The 20,777-nt window shown below is 39.4% G+C and overlaps 1 long non-coding RNA gene across 1 annotated transcript; it reads right to left on the reverse strand.

Annotated features, from left to right (window-relative positions):
• Positions 1–6,314: 6,314 nt before the first annotated feature.
• On the reverse strand, positions 6,315–20,531 carry LOC121279694. Its single transcript, XR_005943475.1, has 3 exons — positions 20,424–20,531; positions 16,283–16,383; positions 6,315–6,357 (listed from the first exon to the last, which is right to left on the reverse strand). It is a non-coding gene; the product is annotated as an uncharacterized LOC121279694 (long non-coding RNA).
• Positions 20,532–20,777: the final 246 nt, after the last annotated feature.

Consider the following 20,777-nt stretch of genomic DNA (forward strand, 5'->3'; position numbering starts at 1 on the left):
TGCTGGAAGATCTGAAAGAGTATTTGAAAAAAAGAAAAAAGACTTGCACTTGTAGAGCGCTTTTCATGATCACCGGACGTCTCAAAATGCATTACGGTGAATTAAGTACTTTTTAAAGAGCAGTTGCTGTTGGAACGTAGGAAACACGGCAGCTAATTTGCACTCAGCAAATTTCCAGAAACATCAATGTGATAATGAGTAGATAAACTGTTTTTTGTGATGTTGATTGAGGAATAAATATTGGCCCGGACACTGGGGATAATTCACCTGCTCTGGTGTCACGGAATCTTTTACATCTTCTGTGCCAGCACATGGGGCCTTGGTTTAACATCTCATCCAAAAGACAGTACCCTCTAACAGTGCAATGTTCCCTCAGTATTACACTGGAGTGTCAGCCTTGATTTTTGTGCTGAAGACTTGGCGTGGGATTTAAACCAAGAACCTTGTGATTCAGAAGCAAGTGTACTACTGAGCAATTGCTGCACTTGTCTGCTTTCAGGTTATATTTTTTGACACGGGCTTGGTTATTGGCCAATGAGTTGCAGTTGTATAGCTAGAAATTAATTATTAATTTGGATTATAGATTGTCTTTGAAGTTCGCTGTCAATAACAACAGTAAAGGGAAAGTGTTTAGTCAGGGATGGATTTTTGTTATAATGCTGTAATCTTCTAGATCTCCTGGCTGCAGTGTGTTTGATTATCAGGGAAATTGTAGACGTTTAATGATTGTTCATGTGTTGATCAGAAAGCTAGTAGCCATATGAATGTGATTTGAGAGTATAATTTCTGAAGGTATATCAGCTGCTTTCAGCAAGAGGTGTGGAGTATGGGGTTAGGGTCTTTTGATACTATCAGTTTAATTTGACTAAGATCAGCTTTCTTTTATATTTTATAGGACTGTTGCAAGTATTGTGTATGAGGTTGGATGATCAAGGAGTTCCATTTATCCTAAATAATTCTGATGTGATTGCTTTACTTAAATCCAAATAAAAAGTGGTAAATTATAATTTAAAGAACAACAGAAACAGAATATATATTTGTCTTAAAATGCTATGCATGACCATGCCCTTGATAAATTATGGCTATGTCTCCTATGTCTGATATTAGTGTGATATTTGGAGTATACCAATATCTCCATATGTAAGTTTTTACAATATACTTAATGTAGCTTATGAGTTCCCTCTTTCATTTTTCAGTCTGAACCCCAATAAATAAAATCCAAAATGTTTTGCCATCATTTCAAAATTATTAATATGATCTGGATAGTGGTTGACAAATCGTGTTCCATTCTTCAGTCTAAATAAGAAAATACAAAAATTAGAATATTGTATCACCTTGCTTTATGAATTTCAGGTGATATATTTTGTATGGCATATTTAAATTACATAACACAGGAAAAAAAACAGGAATTATCTCCTTCCTTCAGAATGTAAACTAGCAGCTAACTTGCTTAAGTCATTTGTTTATTTGCTTGTGAGTAATCTTTAAGAATCTGTGAACAAATTATTTCAGCTGCAGATTTCTTATATTGAATAGAACATACAATTTTCAATCTAACTGGTCTATACCAATGTTTATGCTTCGCATGAGCCTCCTCCGACCTTTCATCATCTATCCCTATCAGCATATGCTTCTATTCCTTTCTCCCTCATGTGTCCTTATCTATTTATCTGTATTTCCTAATCTAAATTGTTCTCCTTTGCCATTTTCCCTCTTTATATATTTAATTCAACTGATTCAAAGAAACAGCAGTTTTAGTGTCAAAGAATTTTTTGAAAAGCATGTTCTAGCAATAATGATTTCGGAAGAGACCAATGTTCCCTCCAAGCTGCACAGCCGCCTGACTATGCAGCAACCAAAAGTCCCTGCATAGACCTAGTACAAATCAGCCCCTTTAAAATACCATTTGTGCACAGAAGCACAAAAGAACTATAAAGGACCCACATACTTAAATGAATAGGCCATGCAAAACAATAACAAATTAGAGGGAACATTGCCAACATCTGGACACTATTGAATGTTGCCTCTATATTATTGCAACACTTACCTGAATCGACAATTTTTCAGTTTTGGAAATTCATTGAATTGTATTAATGATAAATTGTGATGTGTGCACCTGCATTTGGTGGCTAAGGCTTCATCCACATCTTTCAAGCTCTTCACCCCTTGATCTATCCTGGAGGTAGAGTTTTGCATGTACATGTACTCTGGAGAATACATTTCCTGACATCCTCTACTTTGTCTTTTACATGGCAAAATATGTTTCCTTCAGGTCAGGAACCAACAGCTCTTTCAACTTTAGACCTCATGTTTTGGAGATTTTGTGTCATAATGTTCTAATTTTTTTAGAAAAATTTGTGAAAAGGGACCCTAGTTAATCTGAAAGTCTATCTTTAAGCATCAGATCTTTAATGGGCTTTCTACCTAATTGAGGGGCAAAATTCTTCAAGCTAAGAGTTATGTTAATTTTCTAGTCTAATGTGCCAGGGCATCAGGAAAAACAAAACTGAGCTAGTTAATTTGTCCACCCCTACCAGAAAATACATGTTACTGAATCACTGCATTCTGAGGGTCTAGATAAGTCATTTTACCAAGTCCTTAAAGAAGTATAAGCATATGTATTATTTTTAAAATATATTCGAAAAAGGTCCTTTCTTGCTATCCTGCCATTAACAGTTCAAAGAGAGGTACATTTGACCCAAACTTTCTGAAATTTGGTATTTTGAACTGAGTCTCCTTGGTCCTGTAAAATAAGTCACCTGCAAAATCTCTTTTTTATCAGTGCTTCATCCCAGGCTCTTGGGTCACCAAAGAAAATTTCTTACAACTTCTGATTAAGGCATGATTTAGGTCCAACAGTACTGATTGCTTGATTACACAGAAGGAATGCCTTCAATAACTGTTTCTGACTGAAATGATGGATCTGCGATTATCTGGTGGGAGAAGGAAAGTGAGCCATGTTGGGGGCTGGTGGGAGGAATTCCCCTGTTAACTTTGTTCCTTGCAATTAACTATTAACGTTCCTAAGAGATAATACTTCCATGATTGATTTTCACACTGGTAATATCAGTTGGCACAGTAAAAGCTATTTCCCCATAATGTTCATACGGACATGCAATGTCATTCCGTCACCTTTCATTCTTGGGTCTCCTGAGATATTTTATGTTTTCTTAAGAACAGAAATGAAACTGTCTAATACTCTTTAGCAACATTTAAATCTCACTTCCACAGTCCGAACCAATATCAATAATTGTACTGAGGTTGTCAAATCTTTAATCTTGGATTTAACTGGATGTTAGCCTTTCAGTTGGGTCATAATATCCTCTTTAATGGTGAGCACAGCTGAGTAATGTACAGAATAGGAAATACATTTGGATTTTCTTAAACTGCCTGAGTTTACTCCAGGGATTAGACATTACTGTTAGCTGTTCTGCTTGGTTGAACAGTTCCTGGTATCAGAGCAGAGAACAAGGTCAACAGAAAGGGAAAGGCCACCGAGTCTCTTTCCAGGTTGATTTTATAAGTGCCTGAAATATGAAGAGAGTATTTTCCATTGTCTGGCTGATATTAAGGACAGAGATGAATGATGTAGAGTGCATTTTCCCTCACTTGAAAAGATGTTGCATTCTTTTCAAGTTAAATTTGTGAAAGCATCATAACATATTGTAAACAGCAATTTTTTACTGTTTATTTTCAAAGCCCTGCTTTTTAATTATTTCCCCACTCTTTTGTCCCTGGTCAAAGTAATGAGCACAAAAGATACAGACTCTGTAACCAGCTTTAGGACAAGTGGGCCAGGGTGATGGACCCTGAAATTTTCCCTCTTCTTTGTTCCTCAGCTTCCAATTACTGCCTCCCTTCAATGGCTCATCTAAGTTTAGGAGCGGGCTGAATGAGAATCACAGGCATGAACTCACATCCTACCACTATAAGGTGCAGTGAGTTGGTACAGCAATGTGTAACATCATCATCTTACTCCAGTAAAATTATTGAAATTATACCTGGACATGAAGATTCAAAATTCCAAAAATGGAGATCTTGCTTTTCCTGTGAACTACATCTAAAATTATAGAGAAGTCCATGAATACTGAAGAATCTACTCTTTATTTTGTTAAATGATCATCCATGGGGACACTATATATTCGAGTGTACTTCATCTAGACTGCAAACTGTTCTCAATGCTATGGAGAAAAGGGTTCAATGAAGAATGGAAGTAAAACATCATTATATGATTTAACACTTCTGCTATAACTGACAAAGTAAGCTCTTTTGTTCAAGGATATCCAGCAGTTGTATTGTTGAGACCAGAAGTAGCACAACAATAACAACTTGCACTTAAATAGCATCTTTAACATAGAAAAAGTCCCAAGGTGCTTCACAGAGGTGTAATCAACCAAACATTGATAACTGGACTTTTATCAATGTGTAAATACTATCTACAACTCTTTCTTTAAAGTCAGGGGCCACCTGGAGACTACACTACCAACCTCCCACCCTTCTATGCACTTTGTGGGCGCTTTTATTTGGCAGGTAATATCCTGGTAAAACTTAAAGCCAGAGAAGAATTGACTGAAACCCTCTGTGGTTTAGTAGGATAGCACTACCTGAGTATCAGCACTCCTTTTTTCACTTTTATCGTTTCAGACCCAGGATTGGCAGCCATTGATGCAACGTTAGCAATTTACTAATATTTTACATGTTGTCCAACTACAAGTGTGCCTTCTACTGGCCAATCTGCAGTCATTCAGAAGCCCAGAACCACTGCAGGCCCTGATCTTTTGAATGAAGAATATGACAATAAGGAAGACTTTGGCAGAAAAAAGAAAAACTTGGGAAATATATAAATACATACACGTTTCATTTTTAGTGCAATCTTAAAAGTATTGACTATTACAATGGCCCTGTGCATTTCTTTGCATGTGTCATAATATAACAGTTCATCTACAGGGATAAAATGCAACAAGCTTTTAGACTGCTAAAAACCACCATTGATCTACTTTATAATTATTATGCTGGGGCTTTGATGAAGTACATAGACTGTAATCTAGCCAATTAATGTACAGTCTGCATGCTGCAGCTCTGCACAGAGCATGGAAAGCTACGGCATTGTACACGTCAGCCTATGAGAAGGTAATGCTTTCATCAGGTTTGGTTAGAATTCAACTGCAAACTTAGTACATCATTGAACAGTGCAGAAATGTTATTTGTCTACTTAGTTACATGAGCAACCTTCAGAGAACAGTGTAACATTATAAAATTCTGTAAGAGCAAATTAATTTGGTTTAATAAATCCAATCAATACAAATTCAAGATCTGTGCAAATCGGCATAGGGTTTATAAGTTTCTAATTAACAAAGGTTGCATTAAACATTCACTATTTCTGTTTTGGAGTCCTTTGTTGGTTGATTTTTAAAAAAGTGACAATGGATTTATTTCCAAATTATCTTTACGAATTTTGAATTTGATTGCAGTAATTATTTTATAGTTGGTTTCTAAATCAGCCCAATTAAGATCTATGGTTCATAGACAATGATTTTTGAAATTGGTCTGAAATTTATATGTTGGGTATAGGACACTGCAGTCTTAAATCACAATATCAAGACGCCATGAATCTCAAATATACAATTCTGTTTCTGTATGCTTTCCAGATGGGAAATAAGTTCCAATGTACAACTATGGTTTCTGTGTTATTTTAAACTTTGTTGAACATTGCATGACAGAGTTAATTGCAGTTGATAACATGCAAACAAAAACTTTGTTCAAGTAAACACTTTGCCTCAGACAGCACAAAAATGCCTATTATGATAACAAGTTGTTGCCTTTTGTGACTCAAAGTAGAGTTCAATGGTTTGAATCTGTCAGTTTTTTCAACCTAAAAATGTTTTTTTGCATGTAAGCAGATGTTTGAAGATTCATTCTTTACTCTCTGATAATGTGTGAAGATTTTATGCTTTAAAAGGGAATGTTGACTTATGAATTATATTCATTCTAATTTAATTTTAAAGAAATAGTTAAAAGTTACACCAGGTCTTTGTCTTTGTTTTCATATTTGTTTCTCACTTTACTCTCCCTCAAAAATGCCTTGTTTTATAAATATTTCTGTAAGGTAGTTTTAAGACCATGGTGGCCCCACTTAAATCCGTTCAGTGACTGTGATAATGCAAACGTTGCTCCTAAATTATTAACATTTGATACGATGAAATACTTCCAATTCACTCCTGTTCAATATAATAATATTTCTTGGGTTTTTGCTGAATTACATATGCATCACATTTTAAAAACTGACATAGAAACAAAATTCTGCTACTCACCAAAGTAAATTAGTGACTGATGCTTGGTTCAACTCAAACAAAAAACCTGTAATAATGAAATGATTAATGCCCTGAAGAAAATTGCTTAAAGCTTTAAATATTTTTTTTTCTTGCACAATACTTTAGTGTAATTATTCTTTGGATTCTTACTGCAATTAAGCAAAAATTTACAGTTGTGAATGCAAGTTATGGTTATGCATCTTTAAACCATATATCTTATTCCTATATACTATAAGCAATAAATAGTCAACTTCATGCAACTCCTGTTAAAAGACTGATTGGTAGCTCGAAAGTCCTTTAAGAGTTTTAATCTTCAAGAATCTCAAATTGATACAAATGTGCTTTAACGTAGGAGCTTTCAATGTGCAAAATGTTGATTGGTTTACTTTATGGCCTCCAAACACATACACATTGCCTGCTATTGTGTACTCTTCAACAGTGAGGACAGCCTAGTCCAAGCAGCAACAGGGAGGACAACCCAATTTAAGCAGCTGACCTTTCTACAGCTGCTGTGAATGACTGGCAGGAAGGAAAATTAATGAAATTATTTTTCAACTGCAAGTTCTCTTTCTCCTCTTCACACAAGATGTTACCTGTTACGTCATTATGTTACATCCCATCTGGAATCAAAAAAGTGGACCTGGGCCACTATTTTAAGTTAAAATGTGAAAGTAGGTCAAGGACGCACAGGTTCAAAGTAGCAAATGATAATTGTAGGACTCATATCAATAAGTTCTTCTGAACACAGAGTGATCAATACTTGGGATGAGTTCAAGCAGAATAGCGGAAGCAAAAATTCAGAATAATTTGACAGACTGTAGATGGAGCAAGGGCTGAGGGTGGGATAGGAATTGTAACATTACTCTGGATGGCTGAATTCAAATGGATCTCATGGCCATCCTCCTAATTACCTTCTGATTTTGTGTGATCTGGATAAGAACCAAAGAAAAGTAAGTATATGAGGCAGCAGAATTCAATAGAGGGCCTGTCCTGTAAGTAAACTCATCATCTTCAGCCACTAAGGCGCACAATGTGCAACATTTTGGTGTTGATATTTCATTACACTTAAGGTACAAATTTGACTTTAATTTTACTTTCTCTGAATTCTCATGAGTAAAGTAGGATCTCATAAACCTAATAATAAAAAGATTTAATATTTCTCCTGACTTCAGATACCAACTATTCAGACAAACACATTGACTAGGCAGGGCTGTAGGTTTCTCTGAAGCTGTTACTAATTAGGTTGTTTTAACCAACCAGATGGCTATTTTGTGAACTGGCAAAGTCCACAAGCCAATAATTTCTTTCCCAGTCGGAATGTTTCACCAAACCAAAGTGCTATCTAGTGGTACTAACAAACAGAACTGGCCCTTGTGAGTGCTAAATTTGAATGAATTAAAATTGGGACGTAAACTCAATCTTCCAAATTAGAGTCCAGTGTACTTCTTAACAGCTGTCAGTTCACTAGGAAATTATATATATCTCATTTGAAAAGAAAATTAAGATATTTCTGCACATCTCTTGGAAGTTGGATCTGGAGTAATACTGACAGCATCATGAGGCAGTATAGAAGATAGTGCATGGCCTAACTGTCTGTACAAATATGCTACAGGGAATGATCCCTTTTCTGAAATGGGTCTCAATATTGGGCCTCAAGCCTCATTCATATCACATTGGTGAACTACAGACGCCTGATCTACATTCCCAGGCAGCTCGCTGTTGAAGACTTCTTGGATTTTGAGCCTCAGTAGTGACCTTGAGGTAGCAATGGGAAGAGGGGGTAAGTAATTAGGAGGGAGGCATCGATCGTGGGCAAGGCAGTGATCAGGGGGCAGGGAAAGAGGAGACTGAGTAGACTGTTTCAAAAGAATAATTAAAGTACTAAAGAACTCAACTCAATTTATATAATATTTACATTTTGCTGCATTCAAATAGAATTTTTGGCTTCATATTTTAAAACTCTTATTGTATTTGCATTTACAGAAATTTCTCTGTTCTCAGTGCTAATATTTTCCATAATGCCTATTTGTGGTCTCCTGCACTTCGACCTTGACCTGGGTGAAAAACTCGAGAGTTCCTACAGAGTCCCAGCCTCTGCCCATAATCAGTACTTTATTAGCCAGTTCATCCCATAAGATTATTCTGTTAATCCAATATGACATGACTGATTCTCCATAGCATGATGATTAGTCTGCTTATTCTTGGAAGAATGTTCTAGCTAGTTAGCAAGCTAAGCCATTTGAATCAGAAGACGGCACCAAAAGAATCCCCTTGATACTCAAAACTATTTCGATCTTTATACCTTTGGATATGCAGAACAATGAACAACAATGCTGAAGAATGAAATCTTTTTCCACTTTCCAACCAAATTAAAATTCCAAGTTTTCAAGTCAACCTATGTCTTGGAGATGATGAAAATCTGTTTGCATTCATTCAACATCAAAATTTAACTCTATCATTAGAAATGCATCTTCGGGGTTTTTGGTGATGCAACTGGGGACATCTTAATTTGAATCCCTGTTCCAAGTGGTATTTGCAATTTGCCTTTCCCAGATAGCAAGTAGCAAATCTTGCTTGCATCATTAGGAACTCTCACAAATGGGTGGAATAGAAAATCAACTGGAATTTGGCTCATATCATACCAAATAATTGGTTACTAAACAAAATGCCAATTAGTCATTTCAATGAGAGTCCAATAAAAGTTGGAACAAGGTAGGGAGAAAATTGGAACAACATATATTAGGGGAAAACTTGTATTTGGGGACACATCCTTTATCCTACTGTGGGCTCATACAGTAAAAATTCATAAAAGATAAAAACCAAAATACGTCAAAAATACACAGCAGGTCAAGGATAAGATTTACACCAGAATGTTATATCTTGTCTTTTCTCTTTTCTGACATTGATTGTCCTACACTGAATCTGTAGTTTTTCTGTTTTTATTTCAGATTTCTAGTGTTTACATTTTTCTTCCTTTTAATCACTTCAAAAATTAAGTTGAGTAACAATAAATTATTTTGTGGTTTTGTCCAGTTCTTTGCTGTTTTCCACCACCCAATAGACTGAATGGCTCAAAGTTGTCACACCAGAGACTAGATGTCCCAGAAATGGAATTAGATCTTCGTCCCAGAGCTTAAAAGGAGCAGTGCTCCAGCGTGACTGGCTAATTGCAATAGTTGAGAGCTTCAATTTACTGATGTGCAGGATAAGCTCCAAAAATATTAAAAGATTCAAGATTCAAAGATGTAATGCAAGATCACAACAATAAAAATTTTGCAAAGGCAAGTTACTTCTAAAGAAGGCACCAGGCAGGTCAAGAAGGATAAGGAGGGATAGTCACAGTGGGTGTCATTTGTGGCAGGGGTGGAAACCTGATTGGAAAGGTCCAAATGTGGAGTTGCAGGAAAGAAGAACACAGATATGGGAGCAAAATGTATGCAAAGACTTGGGAGAGGAAAGGGTGTTGGACATGTGGCAGCAGTTTACAAGGACAGAGCAGTAAGGGATGGGTTTTAGGAGGGGTGGGGTGCTGACAACAGCTAATCTGAATGGGAAAGGTACAGTAACTGAGGAGAGGAAACCACCTACAAAGTCAGCCAACATGGAGGCCTGGAAGAAAAAATGTCTGATCAGCAGTTAAGTAGGAACAGGGTCAAAAGAGGAAGAAGTGAGTCTCAGAAAAAAATGAGCTCAGACTATGATGGGAGATAGGAGGAAGCCCAGAGAAAATGTGTGTTAGGTCTAGGGTAGGGGGAAGCTTGGCATGTTGAGCCAGAAGAAGCAGAGGCAGCAGAATGGTAGTCTCAATCTTAGTGACAAAGAAGTTGGTTACCAGGGTGGTGGAGAAAGTGGGGAGGGTTATACGAATACATTTGGTAGTGGAAAAAAAAATCTGATCATTCCACAAGGATTCTGGAGTGGGACAGAAAAAGCAGAAAACAGTGAGTCATGATAAATGGTTAATTTTTCAGACTGGAGGATGGTAGACAGTGGTGTTCCAAGGGTCAGTGCTAGGACCACTGCTTTTTTATATATAAAAATGACTTGGATAGTGAAATACAGGGTAAAATTTCAAAATTTGCTGATAATACCAAACCAGGAGTGTAGCAAATAGTGAGGATGATACCAATCGATGACACAGAACATAGCTGGCTCACAGAATGGAGAGACAAGTAAATGGAATTTAATACAGACAAGATTGAAGTGTTAGAACAGGTCGAGAGAGCAGTCAATAAAGTATACAGCATCCTAGGTTTTATTAAGAGGGGCGTAGAGTACAAAAGCAAAGAGGTTATGTTAAATTTGTATAAAACACTGGTTTGACCTCACCTGGGGTATTGCATCCAGTTCTGTGTGCCAAACTTTAGGAAAGATGTGGCACTGAGAAGGTGCAGAAAAGGTTCATAAATAGTTCAAAGGATGAGGAACTTCCATTACATAGATAGATTGGAGAAGTTGGGACTGTTTTCCTTGGAGAATAGAAGGTTTAGAGGAGATTTGTTAGAAGTATGTCAAATCATGAGGGGACTGGACAGAGAAAATAGGGAGAAACTGTTCCCATTCATGAAAGGATCGAGAAAAAGAGGGCATGGGGTTAAAATAATTGGCAAAGGAAGCAATGATGACACAAGGAAAAGGTTTTTCATGCAGCAAGAGGTTGGGGTTTGGAATGCATTGCCTGAAAGAGGTGAAGGCAGGTTTGATCAAGGCATTTAAGAGGGAATTGGATTATTATCTGAAAAGAAAGAATGTGCAGGGCTGTGGGAATCAGGCTGGGGAGTAGCACGAGATAAAGTGTTCCTTCGAAGAGCCAGCGCAGACACAATGGACTGAATGGCCTCATTCTGTGTTGTCACCATTCTGTGATTCTGATGTGATTTTAGCATAAGGGCTAGGGAATGGCGCTCCAGATTTAATGGCACAAGTCTAAAGTGCAGGAACATAGGGATCTGGGAGATCTTTGAAGGTGGCAGAGCATATTGACAGAGTAATTAGCAAAGCCCATTGGTTCCAGGGCTTCATATATAGAGGTATTGAGTGCAAAAGCAGGAAAATTATGCTGAACCTTTAGAAAGCTCTACTTGTGAGGCCACAAGTAGAATATTGCATTCAGTTCTGGTCACCACACCATAGGAAGGATGTTAAGATCCTTGAGATGGTGCAGAGGAGATTTATCAGAATGATTTCACAGATGAGAGATTTTACCTACAAGGTTAGATTGGAGAAGCTGTTATTCTCCTTGGAAAAAAAGGAGATTGTGGGGAGATTTGATAGAGGTCTACAAGATTATGACTGGTTTTTGACAAGGTAAGAAAGAAAAGCTGTCACCATTAACTGATCTTGCAAGGGCCAGGAAACAGGATTTAAGCTTTTGGGCAAGAGGTGCAGGAAAATGCAGGAAAAACCTTTTTACAAAGCAAGCAAAAATGACCTACAACTCGCTACCTATGCAAACGGTGGAATCGGAGACAATGGTTTCAAAAGAAAATTGGATGGGCATTTGAGGGAAATAATCTTGCAGAGGAACAGAGTGGGGGAATGGACTGACTGGATTGCTCCACAAAGAGCCAGAATGGGCCAAATAACCTCCTTCTGTGCGGCATTGATGCTATGACTAGTGGGCAGTTTTGGCAAAGAGCAGAGCCCAATAATGCTTCATGTGGTCCAGCCAAATTTTCTGATGAATTGCTCAACCTGTTGTGTGTCATATACTTTAAAATTTTTGCCCCTTGGATTTACGGAAATTAAAATAGGGCTATAATTGGTTGGGGGGGGGGGGGGGGGGGGGGGAGTGATTAGGCTGGGAAAGAGTAAGGATTTTACTGGGGACAAGAGCATCCAAAGCAGAGATGAGGAAGTGATTGAGCAGATTGCCAACTGCAAAAGGTATTGTGGCAAAAAGGTTAGATAGTTGGGAGTCTGAAAGCGCCATTGTAAGTGATTCGAGCGGGAGCTTTTTTCAGGACCCAGCCGCCATCCGTGATTCTGGAAGGAACTTTGCAATTTCCAATTTCATGGTCCTATCCATGTCCTCTTCACCATGGACGTCCAATCTCTCTATACCTCCAACCTGCACCGGGCAAGTCTTAGGGTTCTCTACCTTTTTAAATTCATTCAGGGGATGTGGGCTTCACTGGTTAGGCCTGCATTTATTGCCCATCCCCAGTTGCCCTTGAGAAGGTGGTGGTGAGCTGCCTTCTTGAAATGCTGCAGCCCATGTGATGTAGGTACACCCACAGTGCTGCTGGAAGGGAATTCCAGGGTTTTGACCCAGCGACAATGAAGGAACAGCGATATTTTTCCAAGTCAGGATGGTGAGTGACTTGGAGGGGAACTTGCAGGTGGTGGTGTTCCCACCTATCTGCTGCCTTTGTCCTTCTGGATGATAGTGGTCGTGGGTTTGGAAGATGCTGTCAAAGGAACGTTGGTGAATTCCTGCAGTGCATCTTGTAAATAGTACACACTGCTGCGACTGTGCATTGGTGGCGGAGAGGGTGAATGTTTGTGAATGTGGTGCCAATCAAGCGGGCTGCTTTGTCCTGGATGGTGTCAAGCTTCTAGAGTGTTATGGGAGCTGCACTCATTCAAGCAAGTGGGGAGTACTCCATTACACTCCTGACTTGTGCCTTGTAGACAGTGGACAGGCTGTGGAGAGTCAGGAGGCAACTCATCGAACGATTCCTAGCCTCTGACCTGCTTTGTAGCCACAGTATTTATATGGCTAGTCCAGTTCAGTTTCTGGTTAATGGTAACCCCCAGGATGCTGATAGTGGGGGATTCAGTTATGGCAATGACATTGAATATCAAGGGGCGATGGTTAGATTCTCTTGTTGGAGATGGTTATTACCTGGCACTTGTATGGCGCGAATGTTACTTGCCATTTGTCAGCCCAAGCCTGAATATTGTCTTGCTATATTTGGACACAGACTGGCTCAGTATCTGAGGATTCATGAATGGTGCTGAACATTGTGCAATCATCAGCGAACATCCCCACTTCTGACCTTACGATGGAAGAAAGATCATTGATGAAGCAGTTGAAGATGGTTGGACCGATGACACTACCCTGAGGAACTCCTGCAGTGATGTCCTGAAGCTGAGATTATTGACCTCCAATGACCACAACCATCTTCCTTTGTGCTAGGTAAAGCTCCAACCAGTGGAGAGTTTTACCCCGATCCCATTTGACTCCAGTTTTGCTAGGGTTCCTTGATGCCACACTCGGTCAAATGCGGCCTTGAAGTCAAGGGCAGTCACTCTCACCTTTCCTCAGGAGTTCAGCTCTTTAGTCCATGTTTGAACCAAGGCTGTAATGAGGTCAGGAGCTGAATGGCCCTGGCAGAACCCTAACTGGGTGTCAGAGAGCAGGTTATTGCTAGCAAGTGCTGCTTGAAAACACTGTTGATGACCCCTTCCATTACTTTACTGATGATCGAGAGTAGGGGCAATAACTGGCTGGGTTGGATTTGTTCTGCTTTCTGTGTACAGGGCATACCTGGGTCATTTTCCACATAGCCGGGTAGATGCCAATGTTGTAGCTGTACTGGAACAGCTTGGCTAGGGGCATAGCAAGTTCAGGAACCCAAGTCTTCAGTACTAATGCCGGTATATTGTCAGAGCCAATAGCCTTTGTACTATCCAGTACCTTAAGCCATTTCTTGATATCACATGGAGTGAACTGAATTGGCTGAAAATTGGCATCTAATATGCTGGGGACCTCTGGAAGAGGCCGAGATGGATCATCCACTTGGCACTTCCGGCTGAAGATTGTAGCAAATGCTTCAGCCTTATCTTTTGCACTGATGTGCTGGGCTCCCCCGTCATTGAGGATGGGGATATTTGTGGAGCCTCCTCCTACAGTGAGTTGTTTAATTATCCACCACCATTCACGACTGGATGTGGCAGGGCTGCAGAGCTTAGATCTGATCTGTTGGTTGTGGGATCGCTTAGCTCTGTTTATCACTTGCTGTTTATGCTGTTTGGCATGCAAGTAGTCTTGTGTTATGGCTTCACCAGGTTGACATCTCATTTTTAGATATGCCTCTTGCTGCTCTTGGCATGCCCTCCTGCAATCTTCATTGAACCAGAGTTGATCCTTTGGCTTAATGGTAATGGTAGTGTGGGGGATATGCCAGGCCACGAGGTTACAGATTGTGTTCAAGTACAATTCTGCTGCTGCTGATGACCCATAGCGCCTCATGGATACCCAATTTTGAGTTGTTAGATTCATTTGAAATCCATCCCGTTTAGCATGGTGGTACTGCCACACAACACAATGGAAGGTATCTTCAATGTGGAGATGGGACTTCACCTCCACAACAACTGCACGGCGGTCACTCCTACTGATACTGTCATGGACAGATGCATCTGCGGCAGGCAGGTTGGTGAGGATGAGGTCAAGTATTTTTTTCCCTCTTGTTGGTTCCCTCACCTCCTGCCGCAGACCCAGTCGAGCTGAGTCCTTTAGGACTCGACCAGTTAGGTCAGTAGTGGTGCTACCGAGCCACTCTTGGTGATGGACGTTGAAGTCCCCACCCAGAGTACATTCTATGCCCTTGCCACCCTCAGTGTTTCCTCCAAGCGGTGTTCAACATTACTGTGGTGATGTGGTGTTCAATAGCACTGATTCATCAGCTGAAGGAGGGCACTACATGGTAATCAGCAGGTGGTTTCCTTGTCCATGTTTGATCTGATGCCATGAGACTTCATGGAGTCCGAGGTCCTGCTAGTGGGACAGGACATACCCAGGGATGGTGATGGTGATGTCTGGGACATTATCTCTAAGATATGATTCTGTGAGGATGACTATGTCAGGCTATTGCTTGACCAGTCTGTGAGACAGCACTCCCACTTGGCACTAGCCCCCAGATGTTAGTAAGGAGGACTTTGCAGGGTCGACAAGGCTGAGTTTGCTATTGTCATTTCCAGTGCTTAGGTCGATGCCGGATAGTCGCCCAGTTTCAATCCTTTTGTGAGACTCTGTAGTGGTTTGATACAACTGTGTGGCTTGCTGGGCCATTTCAGAGGACATATAAGAGTCAACCACATTGCTGTGTGGTTGTGCTTACTGACAAGGAGTCAAATCGGACACTGATAATTACAGAACATCATGTCCAACCTAAACAAGCCATAATGAATGAGAAGCTGTTGCAGCACCTCTATTGCAACAACCTGCATGGTCATCAATTTGGCTGAATGGCTAATTAATCAGTAAGATGTTTTCCATCATATGGTACAGAATTACAAAGAGCCATACAAATTTAGTCCTCAAAGATTTCTAAAAATTTCAATAAGGAATGCCAACCCAGTGACATGCTGAACTCGGCACATGACTTTCTCAAAATATGCAAACATTAGATCACAGTAAATGGGCATTATAACAAAAATGTATATCACTCAAGGAAGCATGCTCAGCCTTATTCCCTCTTCTTTATCAATGAGGTACTGAATGTAATTAAAAATGATGTTATGTTGGTGACATGACTTTCTATGGAGGAATTTACTCCCTTTTGGAAAAACAACTGAAGTCCCAATACTCCAACAACCCTGTTTTAGCACCAGACACTAGGTAATAGTTCATGAGAAAAAACGCTAAAGCCAGTTGGTTCAAGAGGTTAAATCTATTCAATTTGAAACTGACCAATTTAGTTTTCTCTATTTCCAGAATGAAAGAAAACCCTGCATAAAGCAGAAGGCTCTATGACACAGTTGTACATGGCTCTTGATCAAAGCAATTAGGAACACAGTTCTATTTGTCCTCAAAAATTCTGCACTTGGAAATATCAATGATAGCTTAAGAGATAGATCTCTCATTTAAAACAAAGATGGGTAGCAAACTTACATTTCTCAGTCAAGTAACAAAACCTCCCCTCAATATTATTTGCAAGAAGACATATTTCTTTTTATGTCATTAAGTTATATTAAAAGTTATAAAACAGTAGTGCACAATACTTTAAAGTCACACTATTACTCACTATTCAGCAAATGAAAACGAGTCAGTTACATTCCCCAGTGGTGAAATCCTTCATCACAGCAATTCAGGTTTGGAACACGACAGAAGATCAGAAGCAAACAACTGAAATGTGAGACAATTAAATGAGTTACTCCTTAAAAGATACCACTAATAAAATATTAATTTTGATAAGTGATACCTAAAAGGTATGTCTAGGAAATGTCTTTAATGAGAAATGCTAAGTAGAGAGGTGGCAAAATATAGGGAATGTATTCCAGAGCTTGGGGCCTGGGCATCTGAAGGCATGACCACCAATGATGAATGATTAAAATCAGGGATGCACAAAGGGCCAGAATTAGAGGAACACAGATATCTCAGGGGGTTGTGTGGCTGGAGGAAATAACAGAGATAGGGAAGGGCGAATCCATGGAGGGATTTTGAAATAAAGATTAGAATTTTAAAATCCAAACATTGCTTGACTGGGAACCAACGTAGGTGGTGAACACAGGGGTGATAGGGAATTGGATCTCGTGTGAGTTAAGGCAAGGGCAGCAGAGGTTTGGATGACTTCAAGTTTATGGAGGTAGAATGTGGGACCAGGAGTGTGTTGGAATAGTCGAGTCATGAAGGCACAAATGAGGGTTTCAGCAGCAGATTAACTGTGACATGGATGAAGTCAGGCAATGTTATGGAGGTAGAAATAGGCAGTCTTAGCAATGGCTGAAATATGAGGTTGGAAGCTCATCTTGGTGTTGAATGTGACACCAAGGCTGCAAACAGACCATCTTAATCTCAGACTGTTACCAGGGAGTGCGATGAAGTTGGTAGTTAGGGAATGGAGTTTGGAATGGGGACCGAAAACAATGACTTCAGTCATCCCAATATTTAATTGGAGGAACTTTCTGCTCATCCAGTACTGAATGTCAGATAAGCAATCCGATAATTTAGCAATAGTGGAGGGGAGAGGTGGTGGTGAGATAGAGCTAGGTGTCGTCAGCATACATATAAAAACGAACACAATGCTTTTGTACGATGTAGCCAAAGAGCAGCATGTAAATGAGAAAAAGGAGGGGGGCTGAGGATAGATCCTTGGAAGACACCAGAGGTAACAGTGTGGGAGCAGAAGAGAAGTAATTGCAAGTGATTCTCTAAAATCAAAAACAGAATAAGCTGAATTCTTGAAAGAAGTCTCTCATATGACTGTTAAAATCAATCTTTGCTAATCTAAGGGCATAAACAAAGCTACCATCAGAATTTCTTGAAATTAAGCAAGTATCAAACAAATATGGTTAAAAACAGTATCTCCATAAAGAAGGGTAATATTTCCTGGGTTTAACCAGGTGAGTTCATGTTGCTTCTATAGTAACATGCTCATTATGTTCCGTATACTATAGGGAGGAACTGCACATAGCAATTTAAAGGCAATGTTTGACAAAATTTCAAATGTTGTTTCACACATATAACCTCTGTTTATATGGTACCATTAATGTAAAAAAGCATCCAAAGGAACTTAGATATTTAATTAGACAAAAATTGACACCATGACAAAAGAGGAATTATAAACTGGGGTGATCAAATGTTGATCAAAGAGGTGAGTTTTCATTGTGGTCTTCCAGAAGGAGGAAGGTGGAGAGATTTGGGGAAATTGCAGAATATGAAGTTTGGAAGATTTAACACAGATTCAAATATTGGAGCAAAGGGGAAGGGAGGCACAAGAATCCAGAGTTGGAGATCTGGAAAGTTCTAATAGAGTTGTAAGGCCGGAAGAAGAGATACGGAGAATGTATACCATGAATCTACTTAAACAAAAGTATGTGAATTCCAGTGTAGGTCAATAAGTCACAGAGTGATGCAATCTGGATATGAGCAGCAGTTTTAGATGAAATGTACTTTACAGAGCATGAAGGGGGGAAGGCCAACTAAGACAGCAGTGAGCATTTGAGTTTGGTGGTGAAAAAGGCATGTGTGAGAGATTCATTAGCAGATAAGCAAAGGAAGTAGAGGCAGGTAATGATATGGAAGAGGAAGTAAATCTTTGTGGTTGAAAATATATGGGACTGAGCTCAGGTAAAATAGGATGCTAAGATTGTGAATAGTCTGATTAAACTTGGGAGGCTAGTCAGGGAGGAGAATTAACTTGGGTACAGAGTACCTACAATGGTTTTGCTTTTCCTAATGTTTAACTGGGGAAAACTGTAGCTCATCACGACTGGACGTCAGGCAAGCTATGGACAGACAGAGAGAAGTGGAGGAGAGAAAGAGCTGGCTGTTGTCAATGTAAATGTGAATCTGACCTCAAGTCTTTGAATGATGTCACCGATGAGCAGCATGTAGATGCGGAAAAGTGGGGGCATGGGGGAATGGTGGGAATAGACCTTTGAGGGACTCCAGGTACAAGTGTGGGTGAGATGAAAAGCTTTCCTGGAGATGGTCTGGTAATGATTGGATAGGTATGAGGGAAACCAACTGAGGGCAGTGCCATTGCATTAGACAATGGTGAAGAGTCATTGGATGTGAATTATATTGAGCCTATAGCACTGCAACAGGCCATTTGACATAACTGGTTGATGTTCCACATGAGCCTCCACTCACAATTCTTCATTTAACCCAATCAGCATAACTTATTAATTTCTTTCTCACGTGTTTATCCAACTTCTCCTTAAATGCTTCCATGCTATTTGCTTCAACTGCTCCTTGTGATGACAAGTTCCACATTATAGCCACTGTCTGGGATATAAGTTTCTCCTGAATTCCCAGCTGGGTTTATTAGTACCTGTCTTACATTTCTGGGCACTAGTTTTGGTCTCCCCACATATTCTCTGATCTACCCTATCAAACACCTTCATATTCTTAAAAGACATCAGCTCATATCTCATCCTTATCATTTCTAGAGAAAAGAGCTCAGCCTGTTCAACTGTTCCAGATAATTTTAACCTTTCAGTGCCGTTATCATCCTTGTAAGTCTTTTTTGCTTCTTCTCCAGTATCTCTATATCCATTTGATAATATGGAAATCGGTACTCCAAATATGGTCCAGCTAAGGTTCTGTACAAGTTTAACATAACTTTTCTGCTTTTCAATTCTATCCCTCTAGAAATGAGACCATGCTTTGTTTTAATTTTCATGGCTTTATTAACCTATATTGCTACCTTTAGTGCCTGTACCATCAAATCTTTTTGCTCCTCTACCCCATTTAGACTGTGATTTTATACACTGCTGCAGTTTGTGTATTGTGGCTTGCGAAAGCCCTGTGACTTCTGAGGTCATCTTGGGTGAAACAAATGCTTTGGGCAGAAACTTTTTTTACATACCACATAGAACATGGTGTCAGGAGTGTGCAGCTGAAACTGAATGGATAGCTTGAAACCATCAAGGATACACCTGTTTCTATAAGAGAGTACTGGGCATACAGAGATGAAGTGATTTCCCAAGATGGCACCTTGTACAAAGGAACTAGAGTCATTATCCCTAAAGTGATGAGAAGAGATGCTGAAGCACATCCATGCAAGCAATCAAAGAATTGAGTCTAGTCTGAAAAAAGCAAGACAAGTATTCTACTGGTCCAAAATGGACAATGAGATTTCAAGCACTGCATTGGCTAATGTGGTCCTTAATGAACATCTAGCTTAGCAAGCTAGAGAGCCGCTCATGACTTGTGACATTCCAGACAAATGAAAGTGGAATAGATTAAAAAGAAGTTTTCACTTCATGCATGATTTTCGTTGTTAACCATGTATGTGGGTAACTTGCAACTGCAAAAAATAGTGCATGCATTTTTTTTCTTTTTATGATAAGGGGGGTGTTTGGAGAAACGCCTTTGTGCACTGCTGCCTTTTGTGTACTGTATCTTTGTCACAGTCATGTGACCTGAGGTCAGCTTGGGTAAAAAAAAAGGCTTTGGGCAGAAGCCATTTTTACACACATGGAATAGATTTTCCAAGAACTAAGTGATCTGTATATTTTTCCTGTCAAAGTGTACCACCTTACACTTATCTACACTGAAATTCATTTGGCAATTACACAGTCATTCTGCAAGTTAATTAATGGCTTTCTTGTTTTGTTGCAGTTCTCCTCTGTAATCCCCAATCTGGTATCATCCACAGATTTTCAAATTTTACTTCTGAATGCTGAGTCCAAATCTTTATAACATAAATGGTGAATTACAGTCAACAGTAGTTCCAGTTCCGATCCTTGTGGTACACCAGTCTAACTATGCAAAAGCAAAAGACTATGGATGCTGGAAATCTGAAACAAAAACAAAATATGCTGGTAATGTTCAGGTCAGGCAGCATCTGTGGAGAGAAAGAATTAACATTTCAGTTTGAGATGATATATCATCAGAACAGTTCATACACAAAACAATTAGAATTAGGGATCATGCGTTTGAGGGTAATATATTAGCATAGATTAAGGATGAACAGAAAACAGGTAGTAGGAATAAACAGGTCATTTTCAGGCTGGCAAGCTGCAACTAGTTGGGTACCACAAAGAAGTGAGCCTCAGCTATTTACAATCTAT

This window comes from Carcharodon carcharias, chromosome 7 (genome assembly GCF_017639515.1).
Source record: "Carcharodon carcharias isolate sCarCar2 chromosome 7, sCarCar2.pri, whole genome shotgun sequence".
Classification (NCBI taxonomy): domain Eukaryota; kingdom Metazoa; phylum Chordata; class Chondrichthyes; order Lamniformes; family Lamnidae; genus Carcharodon; species Carcharodon carcharias.